The following is a 24,992-nucleotide window of genomic DNA, read 5'->3' on the forward strand; positions in this document are numbered from 1 at the left end:
CGCATAGTCTTATGGCTTTGGCTAAAAGGAGCATGCAGGTCCCCTAAGTTGCATCCTAATTGTTCGGAGTTCTTGGAAACGGTTAATCAATTAATTTCCACTTGTTATTTGGATGTGGTATGACAATTCATAGTTGTTTGGTGTAAACTGCCACGATTCTATGCTTTCGCATCAATGACGTCATGGAATACTACATGTTTAACAAATAGAAGCGATAATCAGTAGAAACTGGACCAAGCCATTTTTTATATCGCTTGCTAGTGCATCCAGAAGATGAGAAAGAACAAGGTGTTTAATAAAATAAACAGCCCCGTAGACAAAATACTTGATGAAATTAAAACTTTGAGATTATTATGGGTTATGTATAGATTAAAGAAGAATATAGGGAAGAATGGTGCAAGTTTGATATTGCTGGGTCGGTTGCTAGTGATGGTTTGATTGTTTTGGTGTTTGTTTATTGTTGTTTAATGTGGAGTTTGAGTTGTGTAGCCTCTTGCTAGTTCCTCTTCTTGTTTAATAAAACATTGCCCATTAAAACATTTATTGTTCTAATATTCACAAACATTAATTATTTAGAAAAGTATTTTACTGCTCATCTATCAACAACACAAAAACAAAATCAATATAAAATCTCAACAAAAATTAATATATATATATATATATAGCATGAAAACTAATTAAATTATATTTCCACGTCAAAACTACAGTACATATTAGCCTCTTTTCTCCTTCGTAGCTGTCGACGGCCAACCAGAAAAACCTTCAACCAACTCTCTCTGTTGACACTGCTAGGCTACTACAGCTCATATGTATTTGTGCAGTTCCAACTGTTGCAACCGACCTTGTTAGATACCACCTCAATGCGCAACTACTATATATGTACTGAAACAAAAAGAAGATATTCAGTTCCAGCCAAGTTTTTAACTGAATAAATAGCATTTCAGACATTTAATTATTTGATAAAAAATTATTGATACTATATAAAAAAGAACCAAAGTTTAAAGCTCTTGTTTGTGATTAGTGGAGGGAGATTGTTGACTGAAGAAACACTAAGTGAACCCTGGACAGATTATAGATAATCTGGGGGTTAAGTAATGTTTCCCACGGGTGAGATCTAGCTGAGAAGGTTGTTCTTCAGGAGACCTGCAAAACAGACACCGTAAGCTCGTCACTGAGAAGGGGGGGGTTCCTCCTTGTGACCACCCTCCGGCGTGAGAATCAGACTAGATTGCTCTGAATATAAGTGTATATTAAGAGATTGCTAGATAACAGGGTAGCAGATGATCTTACCATTCCAAGATGTTGGAGTATTTATAGCCGAAGGTAGGTTTCCTAGAAGGTACAGCCAGCTGAATAGTATTCCTGTTCTACCAACAGTGGACTGTGCACAGGCCATACTGGTTGGTGGATAGGTTACGGCCAACAGTAACAAAGTCGGCTGCACTATTCCACCAACTGTAGATTATGCACGTCCCACCTACTGTGGATTATACGCCGGCCATGCTGGTTGGTGAATAGGTTACGGCCAACAGTAACACTATTCCACCAACTGTAGGCTGCGCACGCCCCGCAGTAAGGGTTGGTGAGTAGGCAGCGGCTAATAGTGAAACAGTACTAGAGGGTGCTCCTCCTCGTACTGTTGTCGGTGAGCTGTCACCCTGTGATTGGCTCATGGGCTGTTCTGGTCAGATTGTCTGTCCTATCCATACCTTGGTAGGTATAGTACAGATCTTTCAGAATCATACGGACTGGCTCATTTTGGCGGGATTGTTCCCGTCTTGCTCATTCCTTCGTGTGACTACTGAAGTATCTATTGTCTTGTGCGTGTAGCCCTGCTGTCTGCGGGTAGCCTTCCCTGATGGCTTGTATCCGCAACTGCGGGAACAGGCGGGGTACTTCACCATTGGGAGGCTTTCCCTGCGTGTACAGCTTGCGTACTGCGCGTAAGGTTCTCTGAGCATGGTGGGTCCTGCGGGAGCAGATGACCTTTGCGCAGACGTCCCTGTTCAAGGTGAGTCTTGCGGGACCAACTGGGCTCTGCTGGGACCTACCTCTTCAAGTCCCCCCAGTCCAATGTTCTTCTCATGAATGTTCAATAAAGTGAGGTGAACTTTTGGACTTTAAGCAAAGGGTTTTGAAAAGGTTTTTAGTTTTAAGGTTCTCCGTGGGGATTCTTCCCGCGGGTTTCCTAATGTCACTTGCAAAAATTCCCGATTTTTTTGCTTGATCTTTGGGTATGATGCGGGTAGGTATGTAACCTTCTCGCGAGTCAGGAGCGTTGAGTCTTACTTGTATATAGTCTCCATGGGGTCTTGGTGGTTTTCAACATAGTGATCAATTATGCTAAGACCACCAATTCCATCACGGAGTTTCAAACAACATAATTCTCGACGTTCCCATTATGCGGGGATGTTACTCCTCTATCCGCAAGCATTGCCCAGAAGATCCTTCTTGGTTTCAATTTTCTGCGGGGCGCTAGGTATGTGAAGGGTTTTGCCTTAACACTACCCGCGCTCGTCTTACGGTTACTTTACTTCCAAGGTATTCTTGGCTTTACTTCCAAGGTATTCTTGGCTTCAATTCCCTGCGGGTGCTAGGTTTGTGAAGGGTTTTGCCTTAACACTGTACCCGCACCCGGCTTATGGTTACTTGGTTGCCAAGGTATTCTTGGCTTCAATTCCCTGCGGGTGCTAGGTATGTGAAGGGTTTTGCCTTAACACTGTATCCGCATCCGTCTGACGGTTATTTGTTTGCCAAGGTAAGGGGTGTTTTCCCGCTTACTTTTGAATCTTTTTTGAATTTTGAATTTCGAAATTCGAAGAGTTGGTGGAAAGATAGGAACAGTCCAAACATCTGAAACGTCGTGCGACGGTTTCTTCTGACTGTGTCAGGACGTGCAGGAAGTTATGGTGACGTGACAGTACATGGTCATTCCAGACGCTTTTTCAGGCGCGTGGGCGCTGTTTTTCGGGCGCGTGGCCGCGAAATTAATGGTACGCGTCCTGTCAACAGCTGTTGCCAGCCTGCTTTTTGCCACGTGTCATAGTTTCATTGCACCTTTGATTTCTCTCTCCTCCGCATTAAATTCATCGCATTAATTGCGATTAGTATATAAAGGGGGAGAGGGTCCTTTGTAATTCACATCTTCACCTCTTCTCTTCATCTCTTAAGGCGATTTCTGGTGAATACTCTCTTCTTTAATTGAGCATTCCTCCGAAATCGTTTCTTCTTTTGCAATGTCTTCTCATGATGCTGAAGCTGTTGTCGACGATAGGAGTACTGCTGGCGAGTGCCAGTGTGCTCTACCTATCGATCTGTACCAGTATGTTGTCAGGAAATTCATGCTTGAGTCTCTTGAGCCTGAGTTTCCTGAACCTCATCAGACTGTGTACGATGCCCCCAGTGGCAAGATCGGGGTATATGATGCATTCTTTGTTTATGGGAACCTTAGGTTCCCATTGACAAAGTTTGTGTACTGTGTCCTGGAGAGGCACGGTGTGCACCTGACCGAGGTGCATCCGATGGCGATTGCCAAGGTTCGGCACTTCGAGTGGGTGTGCCGAATTCTGGGCATTGAGCCCTATGTGGACCGCCTGATGACCTTCTATACTTGGAGGTGCATCCAGGGGTGGTACACCCTGACGACCCGGATCAAGGGTCTGAAGATTTGCGCGACCGAGCGCAGTCTCCGATCGTGGAAGCGGGAGTTCTTCTACATTTCTGCCCGCGCCATCCCCGTTGCCATGAAGTTCAAGAAGGGGCAAGCGCTTCCGAGCCTTCACGCTTCCAGCTATCAGGAGGCGGAATGGTTCGCGAAGATTTCTCTTGTCCAATCTCCGGTTTACCGGTTTCCGGAGTCCGGGATGGTACTGCTGGGGATGAGCCGGGTATGGAAGGAGGCGTCTCGGTTCCCCATCCTTCTCGAATACGGTTTGAATTCTATTCCTTATGGTATGTCTTGTCTTTTTTGCTGATTTAAGTTTGTCTTCTAACTATTTCTTTTCTTTCAGAGGGGAACAATTTGGACTCGCTCCTGTACCCGCGGGAAGCTGACGGTCCCGTGCGGGTGGGTACTCGTGCTCTAGACGAGAACGAGTTGCCCATCCTGGAGCAAACAGCGGATCGGTTTGTGGAGGTCTATCCGCTGGGCCACGAGATCCTGAGCCACCGGCGGCCAGGTAAGGCGTTATTCTATCCTACCCCTCTCAATGCTGTACCCGTTGCTGGAATTCCTGACATCCTGTCTTCTTCTGAGGAATCCGCAGATGGTCCTCCGTTGGTGCGGAAGAAGAGGGTTGCCGGTGGGAAAGGGAAGGAGAAGGTGGCCTCCACGGCCGATCCAGTGGTCTTATCTGACAGCGAGTCAGATAATGAAGAGGTGGCGGGGAACCCCGGTGGCGAGAAGACCACTGTTCCGGAGGCTACAACTGCTACCTCTGGAGTACCAATGGCGACGACGGTGGCCGGCGTCAAGAGACCGGCTCCATCGGATTCGTCCCCGCCCGTCCGTACGTTCAAGCTCAAGAGAACCCGTAAGTACAAACATCCTTCTTATCTTTGTAGATTTCACTTTATAAACTTATTTGACACTTATCTTCTTGTGCAGGCGTGGATGTTGACGCATTCCAGGGTGGAGCGCAGAGGAGTACCTCTCCGCCGATGACGGTAGGCTTGGTCAGCCTACCTGAGGCGACGACCCAGGCGCCTGCGCCTGCTTCCGCTGGATCAGTTGCTCACTCCTTTGAGCCGACTGTTCCGGCCGAGATGACGTCACCGCCGGTGGTAAGTGCGATTTTTACAGCATCTTTCACCGAGCCGGCGGTTACAATTGCTGCAGATTCTGCGGCGGCGACCCCGACGGCGACCACGGCGGCCACTACTATGCCTCCGCCACCGGCAACGACGGCCGGCCCATCAGGTACGCGCAGGGCTTCTCGCCAATCTTTGCCACCTTCTCATCTGCCCGACCTTTTGGATGGATTTCCCTTAAGTTCAGGCGATGGGTTCGGTGGCTATCGGCCTGTGATCGACCCTACAGGTGTGTAGGGTTCTTTTCGCTTTTATATTTTTTTCTTCATCTTTTCCTAACTGCTTTGTTTCTTTTGCAGTGTCGGATTCCAATGAAGTGTATGTTCCGCGATGGAACATCTGCCGAGGAACAACCCTTCGTACCCCTGTGGAGTGCGTGGAATTGGCTCGCCACGCTGCTCCCCATGGTGCGTTGGGGGAAGCCATGGCTAGCTACCAGGAGGGTAGGCTAACCAATGAGCTTCGGGTTCTCCAGGCCCGGATGCAGCCGCGCGTCGAGCTGCTTTGTCGTGAAAACGACAAGTTGAAAGCAGCTCGCGCCAAGGACATATCTCAAGCGCGGGCTCTTCGGGAGGAGAACCAACAACTGTCCGCAGCTGCTGCGGAGAAGGAGAAGGCCTTCAAGGCCCTTGAGGTCGAGGTTCAAGCGCGACTCGAGGCCCGCTCCAAGGCTGCCCAAGCTGTTAACGAACAGCTTCGGCTAGCTAAGGAGACTGCGAGGAACACGACCGAGAGGGCCACCAAGGCTGAAGCCGTTGCTGAGCCTTTACGCATGGAGAACGAGGAGCTCAAGGCCAAATTAGAGGCTCTCCAACGTGCTCATGATGCCTTGGCAATGGAAGATGCCAAGAAGCTCCAGGAGATCTTGGACCAGAGGGGTGTGCTTGACCATACTGAGCGAAAGCTTAAGGGCGTCGAAGAGGCTGCCGCAAAGGAAGTGCTACTTGCCAACCTTAACAAAAGCGAAGCCGAACGCGCCTGCACCCAAGCTCAAGCCGCCCTTAAAGAAGCTCTGGTTGCCAAGGAATGGCTTCTTCGAGAAGCGTTGTCTAAGGTATGTTTATCTTTACGTCTTCACGCTTTACTTTGTTCATAGAAAAGGTGTTTTGACACTTGTATCTTTTTTCTGTAGGTTGTGCGTCGGGTCTTCTCAGAGACTACCTATGATGATGCCATGAGCGCAGCCCTCAACGCTTCTCATGAGGATGGGGAAAAGGCCGGCTTCCTGCTTGGTCTAGGGTTCGTTGAGAGAGGCTTCCCGCCTTCCAACTTCCCTTTGTTCGATGTGGACACCGAAGCTGCATATGACCAAGCGGTGAACCAATATGCCGCCTTTCCGCATCCGGTGGTGGAGAAGGTGAAGGAAGTCGCTGCTGCTGATGATGGACTTGCTATCCTCAAGGCCTTCCTTGAACCGCCACGCTCTACTGATGGGGCGGGTCCAAGTGGAAGTGGTCCTGAAGCTTGATTCTGAAGATCCCTTCCCGCTGCTAGGATAGACTTTGTATAGATTCTTTGTAGGCGGGTAGTTACCCGGCCATTCTTGTAACGAACAATTATGAAATATAAATATTTGTGCGGCTAAGACCGCTTCTTTCATTGGATTCCTTGCTTTATATGACTTGCATACTTTAAATTAGCAATTTTCCAAGTGTTTTAGGATAAGTTAACCTTTGAACGTGGGTAGATGATAGGTTGAAGTTTTGCTTCCTTGTTCGTGATTGTGCGGGTATGACCGTCACTTGCACTTACAAGGATGGCTAAACTTTACTTACATCTGACCTGCGTGTAGGTTTTCCTTATTCTTTTTTAGTATAAGTTAACCTTTGAACGTGGTAGATGTTAGGTTGAAGTTTTGCTTCCTTGTTCGTGATTGTGCGGGTAAGACCGTCACTTGCACTTACAAGGATGGCTAAACTTTACTTACATCTGACCTGCGTGTAGGTTTTTCTTATCCTTTTTTAGTATAAGTTAACCTTTGAACGTGGTAGATGATAGGTTGAAGTTTTGCTTCCTTGTTCGTGATTGTGCGGGTAAGACCGTCACTTGCACTTACAAGGATGGCTAAACTTTACTTACATCTGACCTGCGTGTAGGTTTTCCTTATTTTTGGCGTTGTTTATGCGGGTTTTGCCGCCTTCCACACGCAACTACTTCACACATTGATGCGGTGAATACCGGCACATGGGAAGTTCATAAGTTAAGGTAAGGCTAACAATACATTGTGAAAGGAGAATCATTTCCATTAGAAGTGGCTCTAGGCCTTTTCTTTACAAGTTTGGAATTGATCTACATATAACATTTGCGTAATTGAGCTCCATTCCATGTTCTTGGGATGGGAGTACCATCGAGCCTTTCAAGCCGGTATGCGCCTTTTCCCAGGACTTCTTTGATAATGTATGGCCCTTCCCAGACCGGGGCCAGCTTTCCTGGGCGCTCTTGGTTTGAAGCCTCGTTGTTACGCAGTATGTAGTCTCCTAGACTGAAGTTGCAGAGTTTTACCCGCGTGTTGTAGTACTTTTGCATTTGTCGTTTGTAGTTCTCTTCACGCACTGCGGCTAAGTCTCTGCGTTCCTCGGTTAGCATAAGATCCAACCGTCTTTCCGCATCATTGTCTTCTGGCTGACTCAAGACCCTTGGTGAGGGTAGACCAATTTCGACCGGGACCATGGCTTCAGTGCCATAAGTGAGGCTGAACGGGGTTTCTCCCGTACTGGCCTTTTTCAGCGTTCTGTTTGCCCAAAGGACGTGCGGAAGCTCGTCCACCCAGCCGGATCTGTGTTCCGATAGTCTCTTCTTGATGCCTTCGACGATGCTCTTATTTGCTCTTTCCACCTCACCATTACCTTGCGGGTGTGCCACTGAGGTAAAGGTGTGGGTGATTTGAAGTTCTTTTAGCCACTGTTGTAGCTTCTTGTCAGCAAAGTTGGTGCCATTATCGCTCACCAAATTCTGTGGAAGTCCAAAACGACAAATAATAAATTCCCAAATAAATTTTTTGATATGTTTCGCGGTTGTTTGGGCTAAAGGTTTTGCTTCTATCCACTTGGTGAAGTAGTCGATGGCTACCACTAGGAACTGAACATTTCCTGCTGCTGTGGGAAATGGGCCTGTCACATCGATGGCCCACTTCTGAAATGGCCATGAAGAAGTGACTGGAACAAGTTCATTCTTCGGGCGGTGCGTGTTGGGTGCGTAAAGCTGGCAAGACCTGCATTTTCTGATGTATGCCAGTGCATCCGTATGCATCCCCGGCCAAAAGTATCCCGCGTTGTTTAGCTTGGCTACAACAGCGCGGGGACCTGCGTGTACTCCACAGATGCCTTCGTGTACTTCCCTTAGGAGGTAGTCAGCATCTTGGTTGTCCACGCATCTTAAGAGTGGGCCAAGAAAGTTACGTCTGTAAAGGATGTCATTGACAAGTTGATAATTCAGTGCTTTACAGCGTAGTTTTCTTGCCTGTGTTTTTGATTCTGGTAGTGTTCCTGCTGCAAGGTAATTTATTATTGGTGTCATCCACGTTTCTGTACCGATTTGGATGACACAAATTTCCTTGTGCGGGACTGATGGTGCTTCAAGGAGTTCAATGCGGATGTCCTTTCCCAAGTGGGTGAAGGCTAGTGATGCAAGCTTGCTTAACGCATCCGCAGATTTGTTTTCGCTGCGCTTGACATGTATGACTTTACAATCATTAAAATCACGCATAAGGGTTTTTGCCTGGGCGAGGTACAGGGCCATTGTGTCGTTCACAGCCGTGTACGTCCCATTTATTTGGTTGGCCACCAGCATGGAATCCACGTGGGCTTCCAAGTTTTTCACTCCCATCTTACGCGCAATTCTCAATCCGGCCAAGAATGCTTCATATTCGGCTTCGTTATTCGTACTTGGAAAATCCAACCGAATAGCGTAAGTATATTCTTGGCCTGCTGGGTTGGTCAATTTTAACCCTGCGCCTGAACCCTCGTTACTGACGGCTCCATCAGTGTAGAGTCGCCAGACATCATTGATGTCCTGTGCTGGGGAGGGTTGAGCCTCCTCCTGGCACTCTTTCTCCCGCGAAGCGGGGACTTCTGCAATAAAATCGGCCAGGACCTGGCCTTTTATGGCTGGTCTTGGCTTGTACTTAATTGCATATTCTCCCAATTCAATTGCCCATTTGGCTAGACGTCCCGATAATTCGGGTTTGCTTAGAACGTTTGAGAGTTTGAAGTTGGTGAGAATGGTGATTGGGTGGCCCTGGAAATATCGTCTTAACCTGCGTGAAGCGTGTATAAGTGCTAAGACTAATTTTTCGAGGGTAGAGTACCGAGTTTCTACGTCTGTTAGTACACGGCTAACATAATAGATTGGCATCTGGATGCCTTTTCGTTCTATTAGCAGGACTGCCCCGGTTGCTCTATCTGTTGCGGAAAGGTATAGGATTAACTCCTCTCCCGCTTGTGGTGCTGTAAGTGTTGGGAGTTCGATCAGGCGTGACCGAATCTCCTGAAAAGCTGCTTCCGCTTCTAGTGTCCAGCGGAAGTGCGTTTTCTTTAAGCAGTTTCTCAATGTTGACACGAAAGGAAACGACTTATCCGCATGGTTTGCCAAAAAACGATTAAGTGCGACTAGTCGTCCATTCAGTGTCTGAGCCTGTTTGATGGTGGTAGGTGATTCCATTCTAACAATGGCTTCGACCTTTTCAGGGTTCGCTCTGAAGCCATCTTTAGTAACAATGACTCCCAAGAACTTCCCTTCTTCCATCCCAAATGAACACTTGCTCGGGTTGAGCTTCATGTTTATCTTTCTGAGCGTGTTGAAAGTTTCTTCAATGTCTTTCAACATCGCTTCTGGCTCGGGGCTTTTGATGACCAAATCATCCATATAGACTTCCAAGTTTCTCCCGATTTGGGCATGAAACTCTTTGTCCATCAGTCGTTGGTACGTGGACCCTGCATTCTTAAGTCCGAATGGCATCATTTTATAACAAAATGTACCATCGGGCGTCCGAAATGCGGTTTTGTCCTGGTCATCTACGGCCATGTGGATTTGATGGTACCCCTTATACGCATCCAGGAAGCATTTAAGGCGAAATGGTGCTAACGAATCCACCTTAAGATCAATTTCTGGTAACGGATAACAATCTTTGGGGCATGCTTTGTTCAAATCTTTGAAATCTATGCACATGCGCCATTGTTTGTCATTCTTCGGTACCATTACGGGATTTGCAACCCATGTTTGATATCTACTAACGCGTACGATGCCTGCGTCAAGGAGTTCCTTGACTTGGGTTCTACACGCGTTAGTTTGTTCAGGCCCCATTACTCTGCGCTTTTGTACGACCGGCGTAACAGCCGGATCACACTTGAGCTTATGCTCCGCCTTACTTCGGGGTACACCAGTCATGTCAGCTGGTGTCCACGCAAAGATGTCAGCGTTTTTCTGCAGTAAGCGTTTGAGCAAGGTGCGTGTGGGATCAACGATTGTTGGTCCAATGGTAACGGCCTGGTCGGGGTATTTGCCATTGAAGGCCCATTTTTCCGGTTCGGTGATGGTTGGTTTAGCCATTTTCGGTTTGGGTTTAGATGAGACAGATGCGATGCATACCTGGGGAATGCCAGTGATCATCGCTACACCATCAGCTGTTGGCCATCCCATCATGCCGTGGACTGAAGATACCACGGCGTTGAATCTTGCCATCCCGTCTCTCCCGAAGAGAATGTCGTACGTGTGGTGTGGCTTCCTCATCACGACAAAGTCCACATCCTCTGGGCGGGAGTGTTTTCCATCTGTAAGAGTGACGGGGAAAGATAGGATACCCAGGGGGGTTTCTGTACTGCCGTCAAACCCTTCCATTGAAGCGTAGACCGTTTCCAAGCGTTCTTTGTCCTCATCATCCAGCTTGTCAAAGAACTGCCTGTACATCACTGTTGACGAAGCGCCGTTGTCAACAAGAGTGCGGGAAGTGATGTAATGCCCCAGCTGGCTTTTGATGACGATGGGGCCTTCTTTGCTGGGGCCTCCTGGCACTCGCGGGAAGCGCACCTCAGCTTCCTTCCACGCGCATGGTTCTGTCACTCGTCTTTTTCTTCCTCCGACCTTGCCGTGAACCATGTTGATGCTGATGTCGACGGGCTTTCGTCCGTTACCTCTGTACCGGTTGTCATTCCTTCCTCCCTTCCTGATTGATGCCACGAGATGTGCAAGTCTTCCATCCTTGACAAATGCTTCAACAATGTCTTTCAAGGATGTGCACTCTTCAGTACCATGACCCTTTGTCCCGTGGAAATCACAGGATTTGTTTTGATCCGCATTAGGTTTCTGCCGGATCAATGGGGCTTTTGGCCATGGCAATTTTTCCGTGGCAAATATCTCCGTGACGCTCTTGGTGAGTGGCGTCCACCGGTGTTTTCGGTTTGAAGGGTGCGTGTTGTCCCTTCCGCCAACAAGAGGGCGAGAGCTGGATGAGGTGTCAAAGTTTACCCTTGACTGCCAAATACCTAGCCGCCTCTTTTTGTTCTGCCGGGCGGTCCTAACGTTGTTCTCCCTTGTCCTCTGCGTGTAGAGGTGTGTACTCTGGGGAAGATCTCTTCCCAGCTGCTTCTCCGTCTCGGCAAAGCGCTTGGCTGCCGTCATGATGGCATCCCATGTCGATGGCATGCCGTCCTTACCCGTCAGTGTGCGGATAAGCTCTGGGTACTCGGCGCCTTGGATGAAAGCGGCGCGAACAAGATCTTCACTTATGTTGCCCAGACTCAGCTTCTTGGAGTTGAAGCGGGTGATGAAGTCTAGTAAAGATTCATCCTCCTCTCTAACGCAGTTGAGGATCGTCCACTGCTCTTCAGTATACTTCCTCTGCTGGCTGAAGTGCTGGCTGAACTTGTTCTGAAAGTCCGCCCAGTCATATATGTGGTGGACCGGTAAACGATCGAACCATGCCCTGGCTGCTCCGACCAGAGTCATCTGGAACATGTAACACCACGTGGGTTCCGTCCAGTTACTGACGGTAGCCCCCGCAATGAACCTGTTCAAATGGTCGTCTGGGTCGGATAGACCATCATAAGTGCCAATGTTGGACATTTGTTTGGCACTTCTTGGGGCGATTGCTTCCGCAATGTCCCTCGCAAATTTTGACTTTCCTGCATTCGTAGCAGTTGGTCTAAAGGTTTTGGAGAAGTCACGCGGGTTTCTCTCCGCATTTGTTGGTTTAAAGGCTTCCCCAAAATTCCTTTTTGGCTGGGAGTCCGTTTCCTTACGCTTCCCTTTCGCCTTATGGCGAGGGTTTGCGTCGGTATCGGACTCCTCCCTCTCGTCTGAGTACTCGCCCTCGCTGTTCATAATGAGGTGTTGGCGAGTACTGCCGAATTCGTCAGCCTGTTGAACTGAACGCAAGCGTTCGTCCAACTCAGCTTGGAACTCTTTCTGACGTTCTTCGGCCCACGCCTTCACTTGATCTAGTGTTTGGCGAGGGACCCTCGTTCGTTTTTCCAGCTGGGTATCGGTGAACCCCAGTGGAATATTTACTCCACTTGCCCCGGCTTGGGTAGTCGGGGTAGTGTTCGTAAGGATTGTATAACCGCCGGTGTTCCCCCCAGTTGCTGGGGTTGTTACCGGGGTTTCTTGGTCGGTTACTGGCCTTTGGACCGGAGTAACGTTAACCATTTCTTTAAAAAATTTGAAAAAACTAAATTAGTTCTAGCTTTTATGCACGGATGGCGCCAATGAAGAAACACTAAGTGAACCCTGGACAGATTATAGATAATCTGGGGGTTAAGTAATGTTTCCCACGGGTGAGATCTAGCTGAGAAGGTTGTTCTTCAGGAGACCTGCAAAACAGACACCGTAAGCTCGTCACTGAGAAGGGGGGGTTCCTCCTTGTGACCACCCTCCGGCGTGAGAATCAGACTAGATTGCTCTGAATATAAGTGTATATTAAGAGATTGCTAGATAACAGGGTAGCAGATGATCTTACCATTCCAAGATGTTGGAGTATTTATAGCCGAAGGTAGGTTTCCTAGAAGGTACAGCCAGCTGAATAGTATTCCTGTTCTACCAACAGTGGACTGTGCACAGGCCATACTGGTTGGTGGATAGGTTACGGCCAACAGTAACAAAGTCGGCTGCACTATTCCACCAACTGTAGATTATGCACGTCCCACCTACTGTGGATTATACGCCGGCCATGCTGGTTGGTGAATAGGTTACGGCCAACAGTAACACTATTCCACCAACTGTAGGCTGCGCACGCCCCGCAGTAAGGGTTGGTGAGTAGGCAGCGGCTAATAGTGAAACAGTACTAGAGGGTGCTCCTCCTCGTACTGTTGTCGGTGAGCTGTCACCCTGTGATTGGCTCATGGGCTGTTCTGGTCAGATTGTCTGTCCTATCCATACCTTGGTAGGTATAGTACAGATCTTTCAGAATCATACGGACTGGCTCATTTTGGCGGGATTGTTCCCGTCTTGCTCATTCCTTCGTGTGACTACTGAAGTATCTATTGTCTTGTGCGTGTAGCCCTGCTGTCTGCGGGTAGCCTTCCCTGATGGCTTGTATCCGCAACTGCGGGAACAGGCGGGGTACTTCACCATTGGGAGGCTTTCCCTGCGTGTACAGCTTGCGTACTGCGCGTAAGGTTCTCTCAGCATGGTGGGTCCTGCGGGAGCAGATGACCTTTGCGCAGACGTCCCTGTTCAAGGTGAGTCTTGCGGGACCAACTGGGCTCTGCTGGGACCTACCTCTTCAGACATTTAATTATTTGATAAAAAATTATTGATACTATATAAAAAAGAACCAAAGTTTAAAGCTCTTGTTTGTGATTAGTGGAGGGAGATTGTTGACCAACCGGAGGATACCGTGTTGGTCATTTTAGTACTATTGGATTAACTTATCAATCGAGGAAATAGTGTTTAGATATTAAACGAGTTAGGAGGTGCGGGAGTACGAGCTCGATTTAATTATAAATGTTATTTGGGTTTTATGATAACATTAGGCTTTTTTTTTTTCTTTTTGACACTCAGGCTGAATTGAAGGCCCTGCTGTTTTAATAAAAAAAATGATGAATTGGTGATCTATAGACACCGATGATTATTACTTTGAAAAAAGAGGGTTTTCCCTTATTTCTTTTGGGTTAGCTCGATAGATCAAATACATACGGAGAAGAGAACAGAAAGTTATAAGAGTTCTCGTTGGTTCTTCATCAAGTCACATAATCAACCAAAAACTCGTCTAATTCAATAAATCATTGTGTGTAACCTACAAATAAGGTTATATGATAATGCTTACACGATTCAAAGAACAGTCCAGGTTGTAATTTCTTCGTCTTCAGTCAATTGGTCAGTCGCATACAAGATTGACTAAACAATATATGCAAGATACAATATGTTAAATTGTTAAGGGACTAGAAATGTAACTTACCACCAACAACTATATAAACCATTTCATCATCATCAACCGCCACAATAACTGTCAACACCAATTCAATTCTCTTCACATTTCACATACTTTCAATTTCCACAAAAAACCCTAAGCAAATCCACTTCCCGCCATGGATTCCGGTACTCAGGCCGCCGTAGACGGCGGATCCGGTGGCAAAATACCGAAACGGCGACGAATTGCCGCCAGAAAGACGCCGTATGACCGCCCTACTCAGCGTGTAAATGTAAACCCTAATTGGCATAATGCAATTGCTATTTCGGGTAAGTATGTTGCCGGCGGTGCGGGTAAACTTATTTCATCTCTTTGGAACCCGAAAACTTGGGGCGAGTGTTCGGCTTCTTCTTCAGAGACTGATACTGATTCAGGTATTGGAATTGGTTTAAAATTAGGGTTTGGTTAGTGTAAAATTGACATGTTAATAAAATGCAGTTTAAATGTTTAATCTTAGTGTCATTTGGATTATAATTCTGGTAAATGCGAGTATTATGATTGCTTTAATCACGAGCATTGCGGTGGGAACTTGGTCGGTTACCGTCAAAAAAATTGTTTAGTCACCAAAGTCTAAAGTAGAAAGTGTTGGGGTTAAAGGTGAAAAGGTTTTATGTGACCAATTTGTAAAAGTGGTCAGAGTTGAAATGCTAAAAGTTTTTTGTAATTTTTTTGAGTTTGTGGTCAAAGTTGAAACGCTAAAAGTTTTGTGCAATTTGTAAAAGTTTTAGTCAAAGTTGAAAGGCTAAAGGTTTTGTGCAGTTTGTAAAAGTGTAAAAGTTTTGTGGTCAAATTTAAAAGGCTAAAAATTTTGTGCAGTTTGTAAAAGTGTAAAAGTTTTTTGGACAAAGTTGAAAGGCCTAAAAGTATTGTGGCAAAACTTGAATGTATAAACTTTTCAATGTTGTGTCATATATATATTGTTTCAATTATATAGGAACCAGAGAAACGTTAATTGAGTGCACTGTTGTTGGTCAATTCTTGTTGAAACAAGAAGAAAAATGCAAAATTGGTAGGTTGACAGTTGACTTGGCACAAGTTAAGTAAAATGTTTGACTATTTGTCAAAGAAATCTTACTTTGATGATAGATCCACTGAAATCAATACATAATAAGTTATTAACAGACAAATGTTTAAATTGTTGTAATGTAAAAAACAAGCCTCACTATTTGTTTGGTTGGCTGGTGGTGGTTCCCTTTTCTGTCTTCTAGTTTATTGATTTGGATTTGAAATATTTTATTTTATTTGTTTTCACAGAAGGTGGTATAGAAGAAGATAATGAACATGATGATGGTGCTGAGCTTAATAAGGTAGGTTATTAATCGTTATTAACAATTCTTAATTTTTTATAATTAAGATTTTTAATGGCATTTTCAATATCCGACATGAATCGGGTGACCTGAAGTAGTTTCGACTTTCTATGTATGGACGGCTTAAAGAAGAGTTAATTAATCGGGTGACATCCACATACATTAATCCATAGTTTTGTTTTTTTTTTCTAAAAATGTATAATGTAATTTTTGTTGCACCAGAACAAATGCAGTTCGTCGGGGAAGAGTGAGATTTTATATTTAGTTGAACAATTACTTGTGCTCGATCGGTTTTCAAGGTAACAATCTTTTTGCCCTCACATTTTGCAATTCTTTATATTCCATATTTTTTGTTTTTACTTATGAATATGTTTATAAATAAATCTTTTAACAGGGAAGAATGCGATAGAATAATAAAGATCATCAATTCGCGACTTGTGGATTATACCATGAGAGAGGGAGTGAATGCTGGATCAAGTAAGATTTTGAGCATTAGTGTCTCTAATTTGACAGTTGAGTTCTTTCCTGAATGTGTTGATAATGTTTTTGTTTGATCATAAACAGATAATCCAAATATTAGCACCAAAGTGATAATGGAAGCAAGAAAAATGATTAAAAAAAACCCGGTAAGTTGTTGGTATATTTTTTTAATATTTACTGATTCACTGAATTTCTTATCCATCTTTTGAGCGCATTTTGATGTCACAGAGGAATTATTTTTCTGGTGGATCATGGAATATTCAGAATGAAGTGCAGCGGTTGCATTCCAAGGCCATAGAGTATATTAAACCAAAAAGACTATTCTCTTTACAAGCACCAAAACCCGGGAATGAAACTGTGAGAGTGGCTTCAAAGGGTCGGTTTTCCGCCTCATGTTTCTAAGTGATTTCAATTATTTGTACATTTATGTTTTTTTAATCAACAGCCTTTTATGTATTTTTAATTTTATGCCTTTTTTCCTCGCTTCAGATACGAGAACCACTCAAGATAATGTACCAACCCCAACCTTGTCATCCCTTCCGATAATCAAGGCGAGACATCAGGTAACCTCAATGGCCACAAAACACCGCCATAATTTTTTCACACATTAATTATTTGTAAAATACCAAGTTTGGATAGAAAATGTAGAAAATTACCCGTTTTGACCAATTACACAACTGACTAAAAACTGTTGATTATTGCCAAGTTACATGATTTGTTCATCTTTGTTGTGCTTCAGAGTGCAGAGAAAAAAGAGCTTAAAGATGATAAAACGGGTGATGATGTGAATCGTGTCAAAGGGAATAGTGAATATGCGGAAGTGGCTGATGTCATTCTAGCTTCTGAGGGCAGTTCCAATGACCCCACTTCTACTAACGAGACCGATAGCCCAAGTGTAAAACGAGCAGCAAGAATATACAACACTAAAAGAGGCAGGCCCCGAAGCAAATGATTATATGAATAAAGTTTAACCTGGCAGATCCAAGTCTTGCTACAAATTTAGGGTGTATTGATTAGCAAATCGAGTGTAAGCTTTAGAGTTTAAATTCTTGTCTTGTGTTGACAGATCTAAACCTTCCTGGAACTTCTAGTTTGCTGGTTTTAGTCTAGGGTTTATCTATATGTATTTGAACTAATCTACTATCTGGTGATATGTATATAACAGAGGAGTAGTGCGTAATGTAATGTAACTTTACTGTGGTAGCTTATTTCATCTTTAATGACAAATAAATAAAAAATGGTGTAGATGAAAACTACTCAATTTTGGCAAAATTGAGAAGAGGCGTTTTATATGTGACGGGAAAGCCAAAGTAAATTTCCCAGGATATTATGACATGGCTCGCGACCTCGCGTGCACAAGTGTCATAATTGCATAAGAGTAAGATACAACCACAACACCACCATTTGTGCATCGTCAAGTTTCAGATTCAACTCCCATTACAACATCTCTTTCAATCGTTATTTATGCCTTGATGTCCTTCAAAATACATTATATGCTCCTAAAAACCAATATTGTTGTGTTATATACATAATATATCACCCTAACAACTCATGAAATTTGTTTAGCCAATTATCTGGTGGATTGATTCTATACAGCTGTAAGTATTATGTCCTTTTTCTTATCATTTATCAACAACATATTGTGGGGCTCTTTCTATGGCTTATGTGGAAACTGTAAGGGGAATAAATAAATAAAAAATGTGTAGGTGGAGACCAGGCATGCCAAAAACCTGAATCATTTATCAGACAACACAGATGCACTCCAGGAAAGCATAAAATCTCGGGCAGCTGAAGGTAAGTCTGCAGGTAGATCAAAACATTCAAAACAGAGATTGTATTCAATCTCACATAATCACTTTCAAAATGGCATCCAAACACCATTGTCTAGTTCATTTTCAAAAATTATATTTCGTGTTTTATGAAACTACAGTTAAACTTAGGTAAGGTTGTTAGAATGTAAGATGACGTATCATAAGTTAATGAATCATACCTCTGACTACTTCCAATGCAACTGAGGGTATGTCTATTTGGTCTTCAACAAGCCTATACACGTCAACAAGCTACAAAATGCACAAACGTAAGTTGAAAGCTATAAATCCAAGATAACGTGAAGTGGATACTTTGACCCACTGCCAGACCCACCCATTTTCTCACTCCTACATAAGCCATCATGTTCTACATACCTCTTCAACATGAAGCTTAGAGTCTTCTGTTAATGCAAGAAGAAGTTGTCTACGTATTCCTTCATCAACCAGAAAAAGGCGAGCTCCGTCTTTAATGGTGTCTGTTAGATCCAATTTCTTTTGAACCTTCAACTCTCTAGAGCTTCCCCTGATCACAAGTCCAAACATTATACTTTAGATTCATAACTTGTTTGTTTTCATTTTAGGGGGGGTGGGGGGGTGGAAGAAGAGATATATATTCACAAGTGTTTGCATAATTTAGGTACGCACGCGTTATTTCCTTGAAGTGCAGGATTACTGCTCATCTTTGACACATTCTCCTTTGCCAGCACAATTAAGTTTTCAAGTCGCTTCCATTGAAAAACACCATCTTTGAAAAGAACCTAACATATAAATTAAATCGCTTAAAGTAAGAAAAAATGAGATACATGACTTTCAAAAATTCAAGATTTAAAGAAACCGTGTAAAATAGCAAGTAACTGACCTGTATGAGGCGCTCTCGAAGAGCAGGGTTTGGGTCTGTCAAAAGGCGCTTTGCAACATATGGATATGCGACCTGGTAAAGTGTTTTGCTATTAATATGTAATGTGATAAAAACTATTTTACAGAAAATGAATAATCACTTCCAATAATATGCCTCAAAAGGATACATCATGTGACATTTAAGAGCAGTTTTACCTCGAGAAATTTAAAATCTGGTTTCAGTGTAAAACAGATGCCTTCTTGAGTCAGTAACGAACGAATGACTAAAGAGAATCTTTCAGGGATCCGAATAGGGTACTGGTAAACAAGTTGATTAAATTTTCCTGCATCAAAATGAATTTCATCAAAGATTGTTAATTACATGAGATACACTAAATGAGTGGCCAGATATGCATATATATAATCAAAATACAAAGTTTACCTGTAACACTTCTAAAATTAAAATCAGCTAGTCCTTTTCCAGCCGAATTCTGCCAAATTGCTTCCAATGCTGGAATTATGGGTGAGACATCTGTTCCTTTTGCAAGGAATCCAAGTCTTGTGAAATCATTTGCCATTTCAGCATAATCTTCATTTACAGCATGCACAACAGCATCAATCAAAATCTGTTTGTTTTGATGAACAGACAGAAAACAACAGATTGGTTTCAAAACAGCAATCACGGACGGCAACATTACATTCATATAGCGGTAGAAATAGTGCAGTGCAAACATTACTTGACTTAGCTGAGCAACATTCCCAAAGTCCACATAAGCAATACGCCCATCACGCATGGCAAAGATATTTCCAGGGTGAGGATCACCATGAAACAACCCAAATTCTAGCAACTGTCTCAAAGCAGCACTAACACCGACAGTCAAAAATCCATTTACATCTATACCAGCCTCCTTAATGGCCTGAGATAAATGAAAAAAGAAATCAATAGCATCAAGCATGATCTAATGGTTCATACGTTCTGAAAAACTTATATGCATATCATATTACCTGTGGATCAGTGCACCGGATTCCGTCAATCCATTCCATAACCAGAACACGTGAACCAGATAGCTGTCTGTAGGCCCTGGGAATTTTAACGGTCGGATCACCCTTGAAGTTTTCGACAAAATCTTCAATGTTGCGAGCTTCCTGATAATTACAAAACAAAAGAACTCAAGTTATTATGTAATTAATACTGTCTTGTTTATACTTCTTCCAGAAATGAAATACTGTAATCTGAACAGTACCAATGTATAATCAAGCTCTTCCAGAAGCTTCTCACCAAATTCATCAACAATAAGCTCTGCATTGCAACCCAGCTTTTGTAGACTGATTCCATTTAAAAATGAAGCAAGTGTTCTGAAAAGGAAAAGATCCCTGTATATTATAGGCTCTATTTCAGGCCTTTGAACCTGCAAAAACAACAACGGTTATGCTCCATTTATAGCAAGTTGCAATTCCATCTACAATTATAAACAGAAACAAAACAAAGAGTGAGATTCATTAGTCTGTCTAACCTTAATAGCAACATCCTCTCCTGATGCACGTAGAGTAGCCCTGTAAACTTGACCTAAACTTGCAGCAGCTATAGTCTCTGATGAAATTTTGCTGAAAATAGCTTCTAGAGGTTGCCCTAATTCCTCTTCTATAATGCTGAAAGCAACCTAAAACATCATTAACCACTCACATATTAAAGAATGTATAAACCAATAAGTAAAAACGTTTCTTGAAGGGACTATATATATATCATATATCAGATCATAACCTGATTGGGGAAAGGAGGAACATCATCTTGAAGAATGCAAAGTTCATTCATATAATCTTCCCTAGTAATATCAGGTCTGTTTGCAAGAACCTGTGGTAAATTGCAATAGTGTAAATAAATCAAAACTAACTTGCTAAAACAATCCAACGAGAGATTAGAATTGAAAAACTAACCTGGCCAGCTTTAATGAAGGCCCTAAATCACATAACAAGTTCCTGAGCTGGCGAGCACGAAACGGAACAACTTCTTCATCCCTACCAACTAATCATACACCAATCTAGTCCAGTAAAACCCTAATTTCCACACAATCTCAACTCCTCTACCAACCAGTGACAGAATTGCACCTTGTGATTCCAACACCTTACTCTTAACCTTCAACACCCAAAAACACACAATTCATATTTCATTCACAAACAATTCCAAACTGTGTGATTATAATTTATAGAGGTGGGATCTGGTACAAATGATGTTTACCTACTAACCGTACAAATAACTAGAGTAATTATCATCACTCTACAGTTTTGAACTAGAGTAATAACACTAATATATGAATAATATTTACTCTTGTTCAAAAACTCGGAGTAATAATCATTAATCACAGGTGCAAACGATTAGAGCTGCTCGAGCTCGAGCCTTGCATGGGAAGCTCATTTATGCTCGTCGAGCCTTACCGCCCGTGCATATCTTTTCATTTTACCTATTTTGGACTTCTATGTATTAACTTTAAACTGCACAACCGAGCTTGAGCCGAATATTGGCTCGTTTAAGGTACTAAACGAGCTCGAGCCAAGCTTAGGCTCGTTTAAGGTTTTTCACAAAACATATATAAATAATTATGCACATATATAGCTTAATTAACATGTATTAAACGATCCGTGCCCGAGCTGGAACTCGGCACAGTGTTAGCATAATTACTCTAGTTATTTGTACGCGGCTCCTCACAACAAGCCATTTATAATTGTATTTGATCCTAACACATAATTCATAATAACTACTTAACTAGTCTATCTAATTAATTAAAAACAGAAAGTGTTTATGTTTAGAGTTAGTTAACTACTCACAGTTTCGGGTGTATACTTGCGAAACGGAATACAAACGCCGCGTTCGATATCCAAGTGCTCCAACGCGCTGCTACTAGTGGACGGCTTCGACGTCACCTGCAACTCCTCTCCTCCACTCCGATTACCTCCGCTGACGTCACCACGAGCACGGCCGGTGGACACGGCAGCTACGGCCTTCGTAACCTTCCGTTTTCCGGAACACCGATTACTACTAACAGTAATAGGTAAACAGGTTGTTCTTCTGTAGCAACTGGAGTTTATGAGTATGAACGGTGTGTGTAGATGACAGCTAGCGGTGGTCATGTTATTATTGTTGATGAATTGGAGTTGGAGGTATGGAGCCCTAGGGTTTGGTTGAATATTATTATTATTATTATTATTATTATTATTATTATTATTATTATTATGAGATGATCAATTGGGGGTTTGAAAGTTGAAGGTGAACAGAAAGCATGTGGTTTGGAGTTACATAACAGGTTTGGAAGACTAACTGGCCACGTGTAAGGATGAGAATGGCTCCAAAGTCTGGATAAGTGACCCACTACACTTTTTGATGAATTTAATTTGTTGGGTGATAACGTTTAACACCCGTAGCATGTTGATAAAACTCGGACGTGAATAAAAACTACGTGTTTTGACGGTCAGTGTCGGAGTCAGGAATTTTTTCTTATAGGTTCGGAGACTTTTTGAAGTTTTCGGGCCCGAATGGGTCGGGTCAGGTCGATCATTGGGTCCGATAAATAAAATACGATATCACTATCATAACAAAAATATATTGTTAACAATCAGTAAATTAAAAAGTCATATTAAATAAAAAGATATTACATATCATAACTCTCTATGTGTTTTATGTTTTGAAAACGATATCTTCAATCGTGACTTTTAAAAAGAACTTATTTTTAATATAACAAATACAAGAATCATTCATATAATTGTCACCCAAATAATTACGCAAATCCGTCTTCACATGCTTCATTGAAAAAAAGCATATCACAGACGATAGACCGACGAATATTGGTTGCTGGCGATCATTGAAACTTTGAGGCGAACCGGCAAAGGCGATGAGGCAATGGTCGTTTGGTCGACAGAAAGAAGTTGATTGGTTGCTGAGGCGATAGCCGATGTTTTTGCTTGTTTATTTATTTATTAATTATTTATGTATTATGTCTAAAATGTTAATTGTGTTGGGTTTATTGACCCATTATATGCGTAATTTTGGGTTTTTTAATAATCTATATATGGATTATTATTGACCCATATATGATGTTTGTTAATAAAATTTTTAGTCTTTTAAAAGCTTTGTCTTTTATAAAAAGAATATTCATTACTAAAAGAATATAACTAAATTTTTTCACAAACAATGGGTTCAAATATATTTTTTTAGAACGATATTGGGTTCGCTCGCCGAAAACAAATGGGTTCGCTCATTAATTTGGCACTATAGGTTATATAGAAAACCGAAAAAATACCGGGTTCGGCCGAACCCGGTGGGGGTAATGTGGCTCCGCCACTGTAGACGGTAAGTTGATGTGAATTAGTTTGGTTTTGGTTATGTGCGTTATTGTACGGAAACTAAAACCAAAAAAACAAAAAATATAAAAATTGAGGTGGACCGATGAGGTGGTGTACTGGTGTCGGCTCGAGCATTGGTAAAGCCCGACCGTTGTCGATTCCTGCCGAGTCTATGCAAATTTGGCCGGTTTTGTCACGTTTGTTACGGTGTTGGAACTAAAACAAAAGCGTGAGTTTATGCAAAATTGGTGGATTTCCGTCACGTTCATTACAAAATCGGAATTCAATCGGTATTCGTTGCGTTCTTTACAAATCAGAGCTAAACAAAATAAATATAAAAATGTCCTCACTAATAAGGTGCTGTCAAACTCTTATTTATATTAACATGTGACACCAGTGGCCCAATAAGGTAATTACGACGGCAAAACTCTTGTTTATATTAACATACTTAAACAAAAACACATAAAATAACTAAAAAAAAGTTCATTTCAAATGAAGGATGCCTCCACAGAATTGAAACGAAGTGCCTTGAAAATTGAAACCAAGTGCCTCGAACATGCAATGATTTTTATTATTTTCCTGAGCATTAACAAACATAGCAATAGCCAACACACCAAGATATTATAATTGGTTACATCAAAATAATTAACATAAAAACAAAATAAACTAATAAAATACTCAAAAAAATCTTTGTGTCACCAGACTTTCTAATTATACATAGATAATAGCTTAAGTTTGGGTCTGGCCCACAAGTATGATAATTATATTGGGCCAACGTTTAAAGCATGCCGAAAAGCCCTAATAGTAAGCGGCTAAAATTGTCCATGAGGTTTGAATAAAAGTCACAAAAGTGACCACTCGGTGATGATTTCTATCTTAATTCTCATGTAAAAAAGGGAGCAATGTCTAACCTTGATGTTATTTATTTATGTAATTTAATCATTTAGAATCCGTGTAATACATGAAAAATACAATTAAACTATAAAAATTAAATTATTAAATTAAAAACCTATATTTTATCAAATTAAATAGTTTAATAAGTTCAAATTATATTTTTTAATGTAATTATATATATATATATATATATATATATATATATATACAATTTGCAAGTTTTGTATGCATAAACATGTGTACATTATGCATTAAATGTGTTTCAATATTATTCTTTCCAACTTTTAACCTTATGTTTTTAATTATTAACTTTTAACCTCTATACTTTTTATTCTTTACAAGTTTGCCACAAGCCATTTTTCATTTTTAATCCCAATACTTTTTCATTTTTAACTTTGGGTCCTCAATACTTATCATCTTTTAAAATTCTGTTCTAAACTGTGAGTTAACACGCTGAAATGAGCGTCTGCGGATCAACGTTTTTACGTCTAATTTTCCCCGTTCAATGTTTCGATCGTAAGTCAACATAGTTATTATTATGTTTTATGTTTGAATTAATTTTTCATGTTAACACGCCACAACATGTGTGCGTAGTTGAACGCTTTTACATATACTTTTCGTTCGGTTTACCAGTCCCACCACGAAGCACGGGCCCAACACATATATCAACACGCAAGTTCGATAAAATGTTTCAATGTTATCTTTTTCATGGTTTTACGCTCCCGCCGCAACGCGAGGGCTTAATACTAGTTTTTATACCAATACGTGGTGCATTCTCAAGCAATTTCTTCGTAATCACGAAAAAAAATACATCAAGTGATTTTATAAGTTGTAATTATATTTTTTTAATGAAATAACGAATTATAACAAAAGATGATAAGGTATTTCATTATAAATGACATAAAAAAGAGAATGTCATATATAAAACTAGCATGACTAAAACACGTTGTTGTATTACGAAAGAGATGTATGAGAACTTCATGGATCCATGGAGGTTTAATAAACAGGTGAGAATAAAGTTGCTATTCATTCATAATTTCTTATTGTTTTTATTTTCTTAGACCTATAAATATCATTCATTAATTTTTATCACATTCATCTTTTACATTGAAAAGTGTT

General features: G+C 42.1%; 2 pseudogenes across 2 annotated transcripts; one reads left to right on the forward strand and one right to left on the reverse strand.

Annotated features, from left to right (window-relative positions):
- Positions 1 to 14,330: 14,330 nt before the first annotated feature.
- Positions 14,331 to 16,953, forward strand: LOC143603512 (protein KAKU4-like; annotated as a pseudogene). The gene is made up of 7 exons (XR_013148072.1): positions 14,331 to 14,586; positions 15,467 to 15,519; positions 15,742 to 15,818; positions 15,914 to 15,996; positions 16,084 to 16,342; positions 16,525 to 16,562; positions 16,739 to 16,953. The product of XR_013148072.1 is annotated as a protein KAKU4-like (transcript).
- Positions 16,954 to 17,469: 516 nt separating this feature from the next.
- Positions 17,470 to 21,770, reverse strand: LOC143603508 (protein ACTIVITY OF BC1 COMPLEX KINASE 1, chloroplastic-like; annotated as a pseudogene). The gene is made up of 14 exons (XR_013148071.1): positions 21,468 to 21,770; positions 20,576 to 20,778; positions 20,407 to 20,496; positions 20,159 to 20,305; positions 19,889 to 20,053; positions 19,650 to 19,790; positions 19,382 to 19,561; positions 19,087 to 19,282; positions 18,861 to 18,988; positions 18,667 to 18,738; positions 18,453 to 18,565; positions 18,183 to 18,330; positions 17,990 to 18,059; positions 17,470 to 17,799 (listed from the first exon to the last, which is right to left on the reverse strand). The product of XR_013148071.1 is annotated as a protein ACTIVITY OF BC1 COMPLEX KINASE 1, chloroplastic-like (transcript).
- Positions 21,771 to 24,992: the final 3,222 nt, after the last annotated feature.

The sequence above is a fragment of the Bidens hawaiensis genome, unplaced genomic scaffold (assembly GCF_021521415.1).
Source record: "Bidens hawaiensis isolate Kalapana, Puna unplaced genomic scaffold, B.hawaiensis_p1.1 tig00062068_1, whole genome shotgun sequence".
Classification (NCBI taxonomy): domain Eukaryota; kingdom Viridiplantae; phylum Streptophyta; class Magnoliopsida; order Asterales; family Asteraceae; genus Bidens; species Bidens hawaiensis.